The sequence below is a fragment of the Mauremys mutica genome, chromosome 15 (genome assembly GCF_020497125.1).
Source record: "Mauremys mutica isolate MM-2020 ecotype Southern chromosome 15, ASM2049712v1, whole genome shotgun sequence".
NCBI classification, from domain to species: domain Eukaryota; kingdom Metazoa; phylum Chordata; order Testudines; family Geoemydidae; genus Mauremys; species Mauremys mutica.
Window position 1 is genome coordinate 13,249,853 of NC_059086.1, and position 15,485 is coordinate 13,265,337.

The 15,485-nt window shown below is 44.7% G+C and overlaps 1 protein-coding gene across 1 annotated transcript in view; it reads left to right on the top strand.

Moving 5' to 3' along the window:
- The first annotated feature begins 10,386 nt into the window (after positions 1–10,386).
- LOC123350334 (butyrophilin subfamily 3 member A2-like) overlaps positions 10,387–15,485 on the top strand; it is a 30,315-nt gene continuing 25,216 nt past the window's right edge. Inside the window, exon 1 of the mRNA XM_044988861.1 lies at positions 10,387–10,446. The gene's annotated coding sequence lies outside the window, so the exon portion shown is untranslated. The remainder of the gene's footprint in view (positions 10,447–15,485) is intronic.

The following is a 15,485-nucleotide window of genomic DNA, read 5'->3' on the forward strand; positions in this document are numbered from 1 at the left end:
GTTGGTGCTGTGAGAGCTGGAGCTGCGGCTGGTCCTGTTGGTATACGCCAACGACATGATCCTCGTGGTCCAGGACCCAGGCGACTTGGTGCTGGTGGAGGCTTGCCAGGCCATCTACACGGCAGCCTCTTCCGCCCAGGTCAACTGGGTCAAGAGCTCTGGCCTGGTGGTCAGGGATGGGTGGCAGGCAAGTTCACTCCCACCCACGCTTCAGGCCATCTGGTGGAGTGCGGATCCGCTGCTCTATCTTGGCGTTTACCTTTCTGCCACGCATCCATCTCTGCCGGAGAACTGGCAAGGTTTAGAGGACAGGGTGACGGAGCGGCTCTGGAGATGGACAGGACTGCTCCGGTGCCTCTCCCTCCAAGGTGCTCAATCAGCTAGTCCTGTCCATGCTCTGGCACTGGCTCAACACCCTGGTCCCAGCCCCGGGCTTCCTGGCCAACCTCCGGATATTGGTTCTGGAGTTCTTCTGGCCAGGAACGCACTGGGTCTCTGCAGGGATCCTCCACCTGCCCCTGGCGGAGGGAGGACAGGGCCGGAAGTGCCTACACACTCAGGTCCACGTCTTCTGCCTCCAGGCCCTGCAGAGGCTCCTTTATGATACAGATAGTCTAGCAAGGAGCATCCTGGCGCATGCCTTCCTGCGCTGCTTCCAAGGGCTCCGATATGACCGACAGCTCCTTTATCTCCATCCAAGAGGTCTTCTGCGAGACCTCTCTGGGCTGCCGGTCTTCTACCAGGACCTCCTCTGGACCTGGAAACTGCTCAACCAGGTCTGTGGCAAAAAAACTTCAGGACCAGACTTCAAAGAGAAACTGCTGAGCTTCAGTTCATCTGCAAATTTGACACCATCAGCTCAAGATTAAACAAAGACTCTGAATGGCTTGCCAACTACAGAACCAGTTTCTCCTCCCTTGGTTTTCACACCTCTACTGCTAGAACAGGGCCTCATCCTCCCTGATTGAATTAACCTCGTTATCTCTAGCTTGCTTCTTGCTTGCATATATATACCTGCCCCTGGAAATTTCCACTACTTGCATCTGACGAAGTGGGTATTCACCCACGAAAGCTCATGCTGCAAAACGTCTGTTAGTCTATATGCCACAGGATTCTTTGCTGCTTTTACAGCAGAAGGTTGATTTTCTTTTTTGATGGTTCAGGTTCTGCAGTTTCCACATCAGAGTGTTGCTCTTTTACGACTTCTGAAAGCATCTTCCACACCTCGTCTCGTTCAAATTTTGGAAGGAACTTCAGATTCTTAAGCCTTGGGTCAAGTGCTGTAGCTATCTTTAGAGATCTTACATTAGTACTGTCATAAACATACTACTAAGGATAGCATAAAATCCCTCCTTTACCTGTAAGGGGTTAAGAAGCTCAAATACCCTGGTTGGAACCTGACCAAAAGGACCAATAAAGAAAGAAGATACTTTCAAATCTGTGGGGGGAGGGTTTGTTTGTGCTCTCTTTGCTGTTCTCTCCAGGGACAGAGGCAGGAAAAAGCATCTCCTAAAACCCTATCTGAAATAAGCATCTAAGATTACAAATTGTAAGTAAAGGCAGGGAAATTAATTTTAGCTTGTGAATTTTCCCTATGCTAAGAGGTAGTTTTATTCCTGTTTTTTGTAACTGTGAAGATGAGCCCAGAGGGGAGTCCTCTGTGTTTTAAATCTTTTATTACCCAGTAAAGTTACCTTCCATCCTAATTTTGCAGGTGTGATTTTTTTTTTTTACTTTTTTCTTTATAATAAAGTTCTTCTTTTAAGAACCTGATTGATTTTTAGTGTCCTAAAAACTAAAGGGTCTGGTCTGTACTTTTATTAAAGGCAATTGGTTGGTATATTATTCTCAAGCCTCCCCAGAAAGGGGGTGAAGGGGCTTGAGGGGGGGATATTTTGGGGAAATAGGAACTCCAAGTGGTCCTTTTCCTGAATCTTTGTCTAAATCATTTGGTGGTGGCAGCAATACCATCCAAGGACAAGGAAAGGATTTGTGCCTTGGGGAAGTTTTTAGCCTAAGCTGGTAGAAACAAACTTAGAGGGTCTTTCATGTGGGTCCTCACATCTGTACCCCAGAGTTCAGAGTGGGGAGGGGACCCTGACAGGTACATTCTGTGTGTTTTGTCAAATCTACAGTGAAAGTGTTCTTAAAATGAGCAACATGCTGAATCATCCGAGACTACTATAACATGGCATAATGAGGGTAAAACAGAGCTGGAGACATACAATTCTCCCCTAAGGAGATCAGTTACAAATTTAATTAATGCATTATTTTTTTAATGAGTGTCTTCAACATGGAAGCATGTCCATGGAATGGTGGCCCAAGTATGAAGGGGCATACGAATGTTTAGCATATCTGGCACATAAATACCTTGCAATGCCAGCTAAAAAAAATGCCATGCAAATGCTTGTTCTCACTTTCTGGTGACATTGTAAATAAGAAGTGGGCAGCATTATATCCTGTAAATTTAAACAAACTTGTTTGTCTTAGCGATTGGCTGAAGAAGTAGAACTGAGTGGACTTGTAGGCGCTCAAGTTTTGCATTGTTTTGTTTTTGAGTGCATTTATGTAACAAAAAAATCTACATCTGTAAGTTGCACTTTCATGATAAAGAGATTGCACTACTGTACTTGTATGAGCTGAATTGAAAAATACTATTTATTTTATCATTTTTACAGTGCAACTATTTGTATTAAAAATAGTAAGATAAAGTGAGCAGTGTACACTTTGTATTCTGTGTTGTAATTATCAGAGGGGTAGCCGTGTTAGTCTGGTTCTGTAGAAGCAGCAAAGAATCCTGTGGCACCTTATAGACTAACAGACGTTTTGCAGCATGAGCTTTCGTGGGTGAATACCCACTTCTTCGGATGCAAGTAGTGGAAATTTCCAGGGGCAGGTTTATATATGCAAGCAAGAAGCAAGCTAGAGATAACGAGGTTAGTTCAATCAGGGAGGATGAGGCCCTGTTCTAGCAGTTGAGTGAAAACCAAGAGAGGAGAAACTGGTGTTGTAATTGAAATTTGCCTGAAGGTGAAGCTCAACCTATTTAATTTATCAAGGGCATCTTAAGAAGTGGCTTGATCATGGTCTATATATACCTATGTGGGGAGGAGATTTCTGATAGTAGATGGCTCTTAGGAAAATGTAGGACAGGAAGGGACCTCCTGGGCAGGGCCAGCCTTACATAGGGTGAACTGGGCGAAAGCCCAGAGCACTATTACAAACGGGGTGCCTCCGGAGCAGGGGTGCCCCTCCCCCTGCTGCTCTGCTGGTGTCTGAATCCTATCCAGGTTTTTTTTTTAAAAAATATCCTGTTGAAATATGGATCCCAGAAATGGACACAGTTTTCAAGTAACAGCCCCACTAATAGTCTCATATACAGTGGTAATAACACATCACTACTTCTACTACTTCCATTCCACATATAATACAGTTAAGGATTGCCTTTGCTTTCTTATTTACTGCATCACATTTGAAAACTCATGTTCAGTTCATTTCCACATGATCTGTGTTTTTTTCCCGAGTCACGGCTTTCCAAAATGCAGTCCCTAAATCCTGTAAGTGTGACCCACATCCTTGCTGTGATCTAGACCTGTCATTATTATTTACCGCTCCATCAATTTTTTGTCATCTGTGAACTTTATTAGCAACAGTTTTTTAGATCATTGATAAACACATTGAATAACCTTGGGCTGAGAACAGATCCCTGTGAGACCACACTGGAAACTCCCTCACTGGATGATGATTCTCTATTTTGAGGATGATCAGTTAACTAGTTTTTAATCCATTTAATATGTTCTGCATTCGTTTTGCTTAGTGCTATTTTTTATTAGAATATTATATAGGATTAAGTTAAATCCTTACATTTAAGTATATTATGTCAGCACAGTTATCTTTGTACTCTCAAAGAAAACTGAATGTGTTTGACAAAATCTATTTTCCATAAACCCATGATGGATGGCATTAACTATGCGACCATCCTTTAATTCTTTATTAATTGTATCCCATATATGACTTTCCATGTTTTTGCCTGGGGTTGATGTCAGACTACTTAGCCTATAGTACCCTGTTTGTTTTTCCCAATACTTCACTAATTTTTAACAGCTCTAGGCCTCAGGATACTGGATTAGGAACTTAAAACTAGATGTGAGTGAAAAATGTTGTTGTTTTTTAAGTTTGCTGGCAAGACTGAAAACCTAAAACAAATTTTGGGTTGTACTGTATGACTGGAGAATTACTAACATAGTTCCTATTTTTAAGAAAGGGGAAAAAAGTGATCCAGGTAACTACAGACGTGTTAGTTTGACATCTGTAGTATGCAAGGTCTTAGAAAAAAAATTGGAATGAGAAAGTAGTTAAGGACATTGAGGTCAGTGGTAATTGGCACAAAATACAACATGGTTTTACAAAAGGTAGATTGTGCCAAACCAACCTGATCTCCTTCCTTGAGAAGGTAACAAATTTTTTAGACAAAGGAAACGCAGTGGATCTAATTTACCTCGATTTCAGTAAGGTATTTTGTACAGTTCCACATGGGGAATTATTAGCTAAATTGGAAAAGATGGGGATCAATATGAAAATTGAAAGGTGGATAAGGAACTGGTTAAAGGGGAGACTACAATGGGTCATACTGAAAGGTGAACTGTCAGGCTGGAAGGAGGTTACTAGTGGAATTCCTCAGGGATCAGTTTTGGGACCAGTCTTATTTAATCTTTTTATTACTGACCTCGGCACAAAAAGCAGAAATGTGCTAATAAAGTTTACGGATGACACAAAGCTGGGAGGTATTGCCAATACAGAGAAGGACCAGGATATCACACGGGAAGATCTGGATGACCTTGTAAACTGGAGTGTAGCAGGGTGGAACCTGCTCCTGCTGAGAAGGAGTTTAAAAAGTGGCCTGGCAGGGCTTGAGAGCAGTGGCTCTCAAGGCTGAGCGGATCAGGGAAGTGGCTGCAGCTGGGGGCCACGCCCCAAACTGAGGAACAGGGCCTTATAAGAAGGCAGGGAAGCCAGAAGCCAAAAAGTCTCTCTCTGCCTTCAGAGAGGGATGGGCCTGGCTGCTTAGCTTGAGGCTGAATACCTGAGTTCAGCAGGGCTGGGGAAGGCTGAGGAGCTCCAGCCTAGAAAGCCCCAGGCTGTGGCCTAGCAGTGGGCCAAGGGTACTGTGGGTTGCAGAGGGCAGCCCAGGGGTAGGACAAAGCAGCAGGTCCAAACCCTCCTTGCCAGGGATGAGTTGGCTGAGACTGCAGTCTGCCCCAGAGTGTGGGGCTAGACCATGACTGGCAGTAGCCAAATACTGAGGCAAGGTAGGAATAGAGGGTGGGGGTTCCCTGAGACAGAAGGGGAGACCCCAGAGAAAGGGGTTACTGCTAGGGGGCAGCACCCCATGTAGAAGGGCACCGGGTCCAGGGAGGGACATGGGGGGCCTACAAACAGGTGGATCACCAGCCTGCAGAGGGTGCTCCAGGGCTGGACTGAGCTGAATTCCCAGAGCAACCAGTAGGTGGTGCTGCAGGGGTGAGTCGACCCGTTTACATGGAGCAATAGGATTAAATTTATTAATGAAAAGTGCAAGGTCATGCATTTAGGAATTAATAAGTCTATGATTCTATGAAAAATGAAGAGTTGTTTAAAGAAAAGAAATTTTTTGGGTTGAATATAACAATTAGTTCAACGCAAAATGAAATGTTTCATTTGGATTCTGAGCACTTTTAATTACATAAAATTAAAGGAAATTTCAAAACAAAAAAAGTCATTTTGAACAGTATAATCAAAATGTTAAAATAAATTAGTTCAATTTTTTCTTTTTTTTTTTTCTGAAACATTTCTGCAAAATCTATACAAATTCATTAAATGTTTCAGTGCCACTGAATATGTATTTTTTGCCTACAAGAATTTTGATAAATTTTTACCCAGCTCTATCTGAAATCTTGTAGGCAGATAGCCCTGAGGTCACAGTGGTATCTTCTGCACCCTTTGTGAAAATTTGTCCAGATCTGGCTGCAAAAAATCTCCATTTCACATGTGCTTGACAAATCTGAAAATACACTTTTGACCCATTTTGCTGCACTTGCTCCCAGACCCTCCTGAGCCTCCTTTGTCATTCTGAAATGACTGCAAAGGTCTCGGGCACAATGGCTCCTCCTGCCACTGTTGCTAGTTTACTCTATCAAGTACTTTGTGGCAGGAGGAAAATGGACACTAGACTGGGAGTTAGGAGGGCATGATTTCTAGTCTAACCTCTTCCACTGCCTGACCCAATAATTCTCTGAACTTCACAACCCTTGTTATTTAGGAAGAAATGTATGTAAGCAGATATCAATCCCCCAACACCACATACATATACAACATTTAATAGAAGTGGTAACTGAGGATCAGAAAGGCTACACAAAGTTATTTCTGACAGAGCTGAGACTAGAACCCACAGTACTGAGACCCAGCATTTTTACAGTCCAGCAAATGGGTGCACATAATGGAATTTAATGAGAAAATAACATTATGACATTAAGGTTGCAAGGTCAAGCTCTGAATATGCTAGAATTAAGGTTGTCTTTGCAACCTTAGTTTGCCAGTTTGTGTGCATGCATTATGATAGACTTTAATTACATAATCAAGGTTATGTTCACAGCATACAAGCGTGAAATTAGATTAAAAAAAAAAACTTGTAAAGTACTTTTCCTGGAAGATTGCAGTGTAACACTACCTTATTGCTTAGAATCTTGAACTTTAACATGCAAGAACCAAAACCAGAGAGAGACAAAACAGGCCGCTCCATTAGGCAGCGATGCAAAACTCACACCAGCTTGCTCTAGGCTGGTTCTTTACAGACTGACTGCTGAAGACGCAGATCATACACTTCCCTGTAGAGCCCCCTAGCCTGCAAGCAGGACTAGGAATAATTCCTGACGATTAAAAGTGATAGCTTATCATTTTAACACAGTTTTCAATACACCATAATCACATAGTGTTTTCCCCTAACCTAATTCTCAGAAATGACTGGATCATTTTTACTTAAACTTTCTAAAAATAGTTTAACCTGAAGTAGAGACCAAGTAGGACAATTTCAGCCCAAACAGTTAAAGTTTGGAAAAGATACAAGCCATTGGGGAAAAAAGCAAAACAGCAAAAAAAGCAGGGCTCTGTAAAGGAAAGTTAGGCTATGTTAATTAAAGTGCCATTACCAGCTCTTCCTGTACTTAAGACTAAGAAGTTATATTGCAAAATTTGCTCCATTACACATATTCTCACCTGATAAGGAGATGAGAAGCTTTCAATCAGCACTGACTGCAGGTTAGGGGAAAGGGTATGCTGAAACTTTATACCCTAACAGCTTATACAGTTGAGAAACAAAGTGGGTGACATCTGATCTGTCAGTCCTCATCCTCAAAGGAAACCTGCTCAATCATTTTCAAAAGATATGCCAGGGAGCTTAAATTCATAACATTGCTAGACACTAAAAAACATGAACTGAATAGAGACACTGGATCTATGGCTTATTACAACAATCTATAACCCACTAACAACCCCCCTCCCGCCACCTCCAACTGCCTTTCCCACCTGTCCCTTCCTTTCACCCTTGTATTTAGCAGTGACACTCTGAGGGTATGTCTACACTACCCACCGGATCAGCGGGTAGCGATTGGTTTATCGGGGATCGATATATCGCTTCTCATCTAGACACGATATATCGATCCCCGAACGTGCTCCCGTCGACTCCGGAACTCCACCAGGGTGTGCGGCGGTAGCAGAGTCGACAGAGGGGGCCGCAGTCATTGATCCTGCACCGCGGCCATTGATCCTGGGAGGTAAGTCGAAATAAGATACTTCCACTTCAGCTACGCTATTCCCGTAGCTGAAGTTGCGTATCTTACATCACCCCGCCCCCTAGTGTAGACCAGGCCTGATACTTTCCCAGAACTGAAGAAGAGCTCTCTGTAATATCGAAAGCTTGTCTCTCTCACCAACAGAAGTTGATCTAACAAAAGATATTACATCACCCAATTTCTCTTGCTAATTTCCTGGGACACACATGGATCTGTAGCTAATACAGTTGTCACACAACATTAAAGGAAAATTAAGCTGGGATTTTCAAAGGGGCCTAACTGAAAATCAGTGGAATATGGGTGCCCAGCTCCCTTAGCTTCATTTGAAAAATCCTGTCCGTAAAACAGGATGATTCTGTAGTTAAATATTAAACCCTGCCACGCAGCATTTCCAGATAAGAGCGCAGTGCAGGTGGAATTAAAAATCCAATATCCACAGGATAGGTGACAAATCATCCAGGTGTGGCAGTAGTCCCTCAGAGGCAAAACCTGTCTGATCTCCTTTGGGAATGGAAATTGGTGCCTGCAGAAGCACTTGTCGGGTTCCACTGTGCTAGGCAGAGCTGGCCAAAATTCAGGATTTCCGGTTCCTTCAGTTTCACTCTGCTTCTGGGACTCCCAAGGGCTGCCCCTCCAGCTGACCCAGAAGCCCTGGGTATCCAGCCCCAGGTCGGTCTGCATGGCTGGCTCTCCCAGAGTTGCAAACCCTGGTGCCTATCCCAGGACCTCCAGACTCCTAGACTTGCAGCAGTGAACCAGGAAAACTTGAGAGCCTCTTATATTTCCAGGATTCTTGCTGCAGAGTTGGGAGCCTAGACTCTGAGAGCCCTAGAGTTTCTGCTATTTCCAGAGCAGCTCAATCTATAAATATTAACTTTTTCTCTTAAATTTAAGGGCAACATGTTAGAACACAGAGCAACAACAAGTGGGAGGGCAAGAGCTATCTCTGTGATGCTGTCATCTGAACAGAGGGAGTCTTCTCACACTAAAGCCTATTGCCCTACAAATAACCATGATTCCACTAACATACTGTGGGTACCAGCAGGGAGTAATGGGGTAGAAACCAACAGAAGAACATAGGAATACAGAAAGATTTTTTTTTCAAAAGAACATTTTTCATGAAAATATTGTTTTAGTTGAAAGAACTATTTTGTTGTTTAAATTTTGCTTTGAACAAAAAGATTCAACTTGTTATGTGAGTTGGAAGGAACACTGTGATGCAAAAATCATGAGACAAGGCACTAATATAATAATTATAGTGTATTATAATCCCAAGTACCAAATACGGAAAGACTAGGACTTTTCCTTATCAGTGACCATCTATACTTTCACAAATGCAGGGTAATAGTGCTTCAGATGCTCCCAGTGTGCCTCTGGACAGGGTAGACAGAAACTAGACAAACAACAGGGGAAAACTGAGAGGAAAATGCTACTGAAAATACATTGTAACAGCTCCTGCTAGTCTCAAATAGAGCAGAAACAGATTAATAATATGAAGAGTATCGCTAATATTCAGACTAACATTTGCTTGCAATTTCAGTCTGCCTGTTGGCCTTACAGAATCTCTGTGAGTGTAATGGACCCAAGCAAATCTCTCTATTCTGTCTGATTCTTTCTCATAGAAAATGGTTTTCAGTTTTATTGCAGTATTTGGTTGATGAATAACTATAGGCTGGATGATGAATCGTGCTGCAAAGGTGCCCAAGGATTTAAGGTTTATAAGCCTTCCCTTCTGCATATGCTCCTGCAAACCCTCCTGAACTTTGGATCCGGGTGTGCAGGTGTAAGCTGGTGCTGTGCACCTGCTATTCCTGTCTGAGCAGGGAGTGGGCAGACCTTTGGCACTGACAAGCACGTCTGAGCCATTACCAAGATTAGGGTAGTACTTTGCTATTAGTAAAAGACCAATCACCAGTTATTAGTGTAACATTCATGGTGCACACACTGAGAGGTTAGATAAAAACATAAAATATTATTGTTGGAAAGTTGCAGCCTAACACTGTTTATTGCTTAGAATCCAGAACACTACCAGACAAGAACCGCAAAACAGAGAGAGACAGGGCCGACTCCAGGTTTTTTGCCGCCCCAAGCAAAAAAAATAAAATAAAATAAATAACCGGAGTGCGGCCCCTTGAAAAGTGCCACCCCAAGCACATGCTTGGAATGCTGGTGCCTAGAGCCAGCCCTGGAGAGAGAGAAAAGTCTGCTTCCTAAAAGAGAGAGGCAGAACTCACTTCACCTTGGTCTAGGCCGGCTCTCTGTAGTCTGCCTGCTGAATGACCCAGATCACACACCTTTCTGCAGAGCCACCTAGCATGCAATCAGGACCAGGAAACCCTTCGCAAACTGAAAGTGATAGCTTGTAATTTAAACACAGTTTTCAACACACTACAATTAATCCCTGGAGGAAGTGGAGCAGGGATGGTATTGCTCCCTTGTCACATGATTTCTTCCATACACTGACTCGACTGAGCAGATTGTTAAACTCACACTAGATAAATACAGAAGAGTAAAGAACAAAGTTCAATAGCCATAAAAGGTATCGGTAACAGTAGAAAGTTTTGTCTCAGCCTTAATCCCCGTACAGCATGTAATGGCTGCCTCGGATTCTGCTATTCAGGTAAGAAATCACATTTTAGCTAAAACAGAAATAAAACTCGTCGTATTTACAGGGATATTCAGGTGGATGTTGGCCTAGTGATTTGGTAAAAAAAAAAGCCTCACCGACGGATTAAATTTGAGAATTAAAATTAGATTCTTCCAAGTCTGAAACTGCATGACAGAGAAACATTACTGCCATTTGCAGGTAAGAAGGAATTTGCTCAGAATAGTTTATGTTTCACCTTATTTCAGGCATTAATCTCAGGAATAAAGTGAACTAGCCAACAGACATGAAGAAAGATGAGGAATTTGAGGTTGTTTCTGTATGGGAGAGTTTTCAGACAGCTCCTTATATTAATAGTGGGGTGTGAGCATTGAGCTTTTTTTATAAACTAGTAACGATGCTTAAAAGAGCTGTGTTCTCAAATCAGCCAAGACAAAGAAGCCTGTGTTCTCCACTGCAATGTATTGGTTTTGCCACAAGTGCACACAAAAAGGTTGTCGCTCTCTTTTTGTATTGAAAAATTAAATATGTCCTGTGTTTTCCAGACAGTTTATACATAAAATTATGGATGGCCAGCCTTTTTGTGTATGTATCTGTGTCAGTCTGTGGATGGGATTTTAAATAAGGTCTATGGGTGCTAGGCACCCAAATGCCATTTAAAGTTAATGAGCCTTTATTTTTTAGCCTTTTGTCTGCAGGGGCGGCAGGTTATATGGGCTCGAGGACCAGGAATATTCAAGGCTGGGGGCTGTGCTCCACCAATATTTGGAGCTGGGTTTCTCCCCTGGCCCTGCCTGGAGCGGGCCCCGCCCCAGAGCGTCCCCCCTCTGCCTCAGAGCTTCCATGCCTGAAAGAAAACAGCCCGTGCCTCTCCCTTGCTTGTGCTGCCTGCTTCTGCCTAAGGCTATAGAGAGCAGCAGCAGGCAGACTGTTGGAGCACCTCAGGAGGAGGAGGGGGAGAGGGAGAGAGGAGGGGAGAAGAGGCACCTACGTGCTTGGGAGCCATCTCTTCCGGTCCCCTGGCACCCACCTGGAGGAGACGCCAAGGGGACTTCCGGCCAGGAGATGACATCTGGAGTTGATCTCACTCACCTGAGCAGCTGCTGGGGCTTCGGTGAGGTTTGACCCTGTGATCCACCCCCTCCTGCCCCACACCCCCAGTGAGGTTAGGGTGAGGGGCAGCAGGCTGCAGCAGGGGAGAAAGGAAGCCACATGTGACGGCAGTCCCCCCCCAGCACCCACCCACCCACCACAGGGGAGATGGGAGAGGGGGCTTCCTAGACCTGAGCAGCTGGGGATTGGGTGAATTTTGTGACACCCTACCCCCACCCACCACCCTGGAGCCCCCACTCCTGCCCCACGCTGGGCAAGGGGCAGCCCCATCCCCCATCCCCAGTGAAACTAGGGTGAGGGGCAGCAGCAGCAGAGGAGGCCACACGTGATGGCAACTCCCTTCCCCGCCCTGGTACCCACTATAGGGGAGGCGAGTGGGCTTTCTGGACCTGAGAGAGGCCCTAGGAGCATGTGCAGACCATGGTGCAGAGTGACTGTGCAGCCGGGGGAAGTGGGGGAAGAGGAGGGGTCCCTCCCCTGGAGGGGGGAGTCCTCTCTGTCCCTAGCCCTGGGGCAGCCTGTCTGCACCCCAAGTTCCTTATCCCCAGCCCTGCCCCACCCCAGAGCCTGTGTCCCCAGCAGCCCAACCCTGAGCACCCTGCTGCACTGTGAACCCCTCATCCCCAGCCCCACCCCAGACCCCTCACCTGAGGGGAAAAATGTGCAACTTAAATTTGGTGGTCAGTTTGGAGTATCATTGTGTTTTGCACAATACTTGATCATTTTATACCCTTTAAAGTATATAACTAGTCGTATACAGGTGTTACAAAGTGGGAATGTTCTTAATGTTTTCTCTGAATACTGTGTGGGTCCCTCAGTTTCCCCTATGCATTTCTCAAGGATCTAGATGGTGGGATAAGAGAGTGTGATTGTTGTAGAGCCCTAGAGGGCCAGTGTAGTGCCGTCTACACACAGAATGACCAAAACCCTGTCTCCGGGCAACTGATGGCCTGGGCCACTCTCCTGCAAGGTGCCAACTGAAGGTGTTGGAGAACAAAGAGATCAGGTGGCCTCCTAATGCCTGGAAAAGAGACAAAGGCCAGAGGAGGGAGTGTCAGTGCCTGTGCAGACTTCTGGGAAGTGCATGGTATGGAAAGGGATGCTGGGATGCTTTGGAACTACTCCATACAAAGCCAGTCAGGACTCTCTCTGAGCAGACTGTCTCCAGGGCAAGAAGCTTACACCTTCCTGGATCTGACCTCAGAGCATTCAGCATGCACTTCCACACTGTGTGCTTTCCACAGCGAGTCTGCCCAGGCAGGTCCTGGGGCAGCCAGAAGTCCCTGCATCCCAACTCTGCAGTCATACGTGACTCTCAGCCAGCCAGTAAAACAGAAGATTTATTAGACGACAGGAACACAATCTAAAACAGAGCTTGTAGGTACAGAAAACAGGACCTCTCAGTCAGGTCCATCTTGGGGGGTGGGGAGCCCAGACCCAAGTTCTGGGCCTCTCCCCATTTCCACAGCCAGCTCCAAACTGACATTCCCTCCTCTGGCCTTTGTGTCTCTTCCGAACAAAGAGGCCATCTGATCTCTTTGCCCCCAACACCTTCAGTTGGCATCTTGCAGGGGAAACTGAGGCACCCACACAGTATTCAGAGAAAACATTAAGAACATTCCCACTTCATCACAACAGGTGCAACAAAATATAATACTTTCCACTTTTAATTGACCCTTGTAATCTTGTGGCACCGACGTATTGTAGCTTCATTTTATATCAGCTTAAGGGCAGGAGCGGGGGGTGGGGGACCACCATTTTGGGCACCAGCAAAAATTATACAAACCTGCCGCCTATGTTTGTCTGTGTGTGAGTAATCCCCTTTCTAGTTCATGTGGCAAAGGAGACCTGGAGATAATGATAGTTTCTGATTTCTTTTGAAAAAGGGAGTAAAATATTTTGAAAGTTAAGACAGAAACATTTGACCCTTTTTAAAAACAGATCAGATTCTGCTTTCGCACAGGTGTAAATCTGGAGTAACTTTATGGATTATATGAACAGAGAATCAGTCCTATCTATTCCCTCCCCCCCTTTTAAATCTTTGTTTCCCTTTATTTCCTTCCAGACCTAGTGAAAAGCACACTCTGATCTTAACTTCTGTGTGCATAGAGAGTGTACAGACTGATCCACAGAAAGGTGCATTGATAGGATTTAAAAGTACAGTAATGGGAGCTGATGTGTAGTTCCATTTTGTTCTGCAGGAGATCTGGCCTCCATTTGAGCTCCGATCTTTCATTTTCCTTTGTTGGGAGAATGCTGGAACTCACCCTTCCAGAGGACTGAGTGCCTAGTGCACTTTGCTGGGTGCCCTTGTGTCTATCCAGGAGCATTGCTGGACTCCAAGGAGAATCCAGTCCCATTCCAACCTGAGCTGGGCAGGACTGAGTTTAAAAATATCAAAAGAATTATGTGGAATTTATAATTAGATGTAGGAGGGATTAGGGGGGAGGGATGGATGGATTGTTATTCAAATTCTACACTGAGCAATCTTTCCTATGTGACTTGATAATGAGGATATATTATTAGCAGATGGGGTTGATCAGAGGGGAGGAAATGAGGAACAATTGTACTAGGGCCCTGAGCACAAGGCGGGTCGGGGGGGGGGTGCAAAACCAGAGAATCATAGAATCATAACGTATCAGGGTTGGAAGGGACCTCAAGAGGTCATCTAGTACAACCCCCTGCTCAAAGCAGGACGAATCCCCAACTAAATCATCCCAGTCAGGGTTTTGTCAAGCCTGACCTTAAAAACCTCTAAGGAAGAAGATTCCACCACCACCCTAGGTAACCCAGTCCAATGCTTCACCACTCTCCTAGTGAAAAAGGTTTTCCTAATATCCAAACTAACCCTCCACCACTGCAACTTGAGACCATTACTCCTTGTTCTGTCATCTGCTCCCACTGAGAACAGTCTAGATCCATCCTCTTTGGAACCCCCGTTCAGATAGTTGAAACAGCTATTAAATCCCCCCTCATTCTTCTCTTCTGCAGACTAAATAATCCCAGTTCCCTCAGCCTCTCCTCATGAATCATGTGCTCCAGCCACCTAATCATTTTTGTTGCCCTTTGCTGGACTCTTTCCATTTTTTCCACATCCTTCTTGTAGTGTGGAGCCCAAAGCTGGACACAGTACTCCAGATGATGCCTCCCCAATGCCAAATAGAGGGGAATGATCACATCCCCCAATTTGTTGGCAATGCTCCTACTTATACAGCCCGAAATGCCATTAGCCTTCTTGGCAACAAAGGCAAACTGTTGACTCATATCCAGCTTCTCATCCACTGTAACCCCGAGGTCCTTTTCCGCAGAACTGCTGCCTAGCCACTCAGTCCCTAGGCTGTAGCAATGCATGGGATTCTTCTGTCCTAAGTGCAGAACTCTGCACTTGTCCTTGTTGAACCTCATCAGATTTTTTTGGCCCAGTCCTCTAATTTGTCTAGGTCCCTCTGTATCCTATCCCTACTCTCCAGTATGTACCACTCCTCTCAATTTAGTGTCATCTGCAAACTTGCTGAGGGTGCAATCCATGCCATCCTCCAGATCATTAATGATCTGTAACATCTGCATAAATTCAGTGAAATGGGAGGGAGTGGGGCCCCAAATTTCTCTGAAAGGGCCTGTTAACAGATAGATAATTAGCAATACATCAAAAACCCTATTAAAAAAAGGCACTGACTTCAATGAGCTTTGGGTCAGGCCTTCTATGAGGAATCGTAATCCACCCTGTGTGTGTGTGTGTGTAGTGATCGCTTCATAGGTGGTATAGAGATGTTACTTTTCTCACGTTAAGTACCTGTCTAGCTAGCTCAATCATAACAGTTTATGATTTCAGTTCTGTAAATCCCCACTTCAGTCCCCAGTGTCAGTCAAGATGGCAGTTGTCCCACAATCATCTTTTAGTGCTAAGAACTTACATACAGGTTTTTAATTTAAAAAAATGT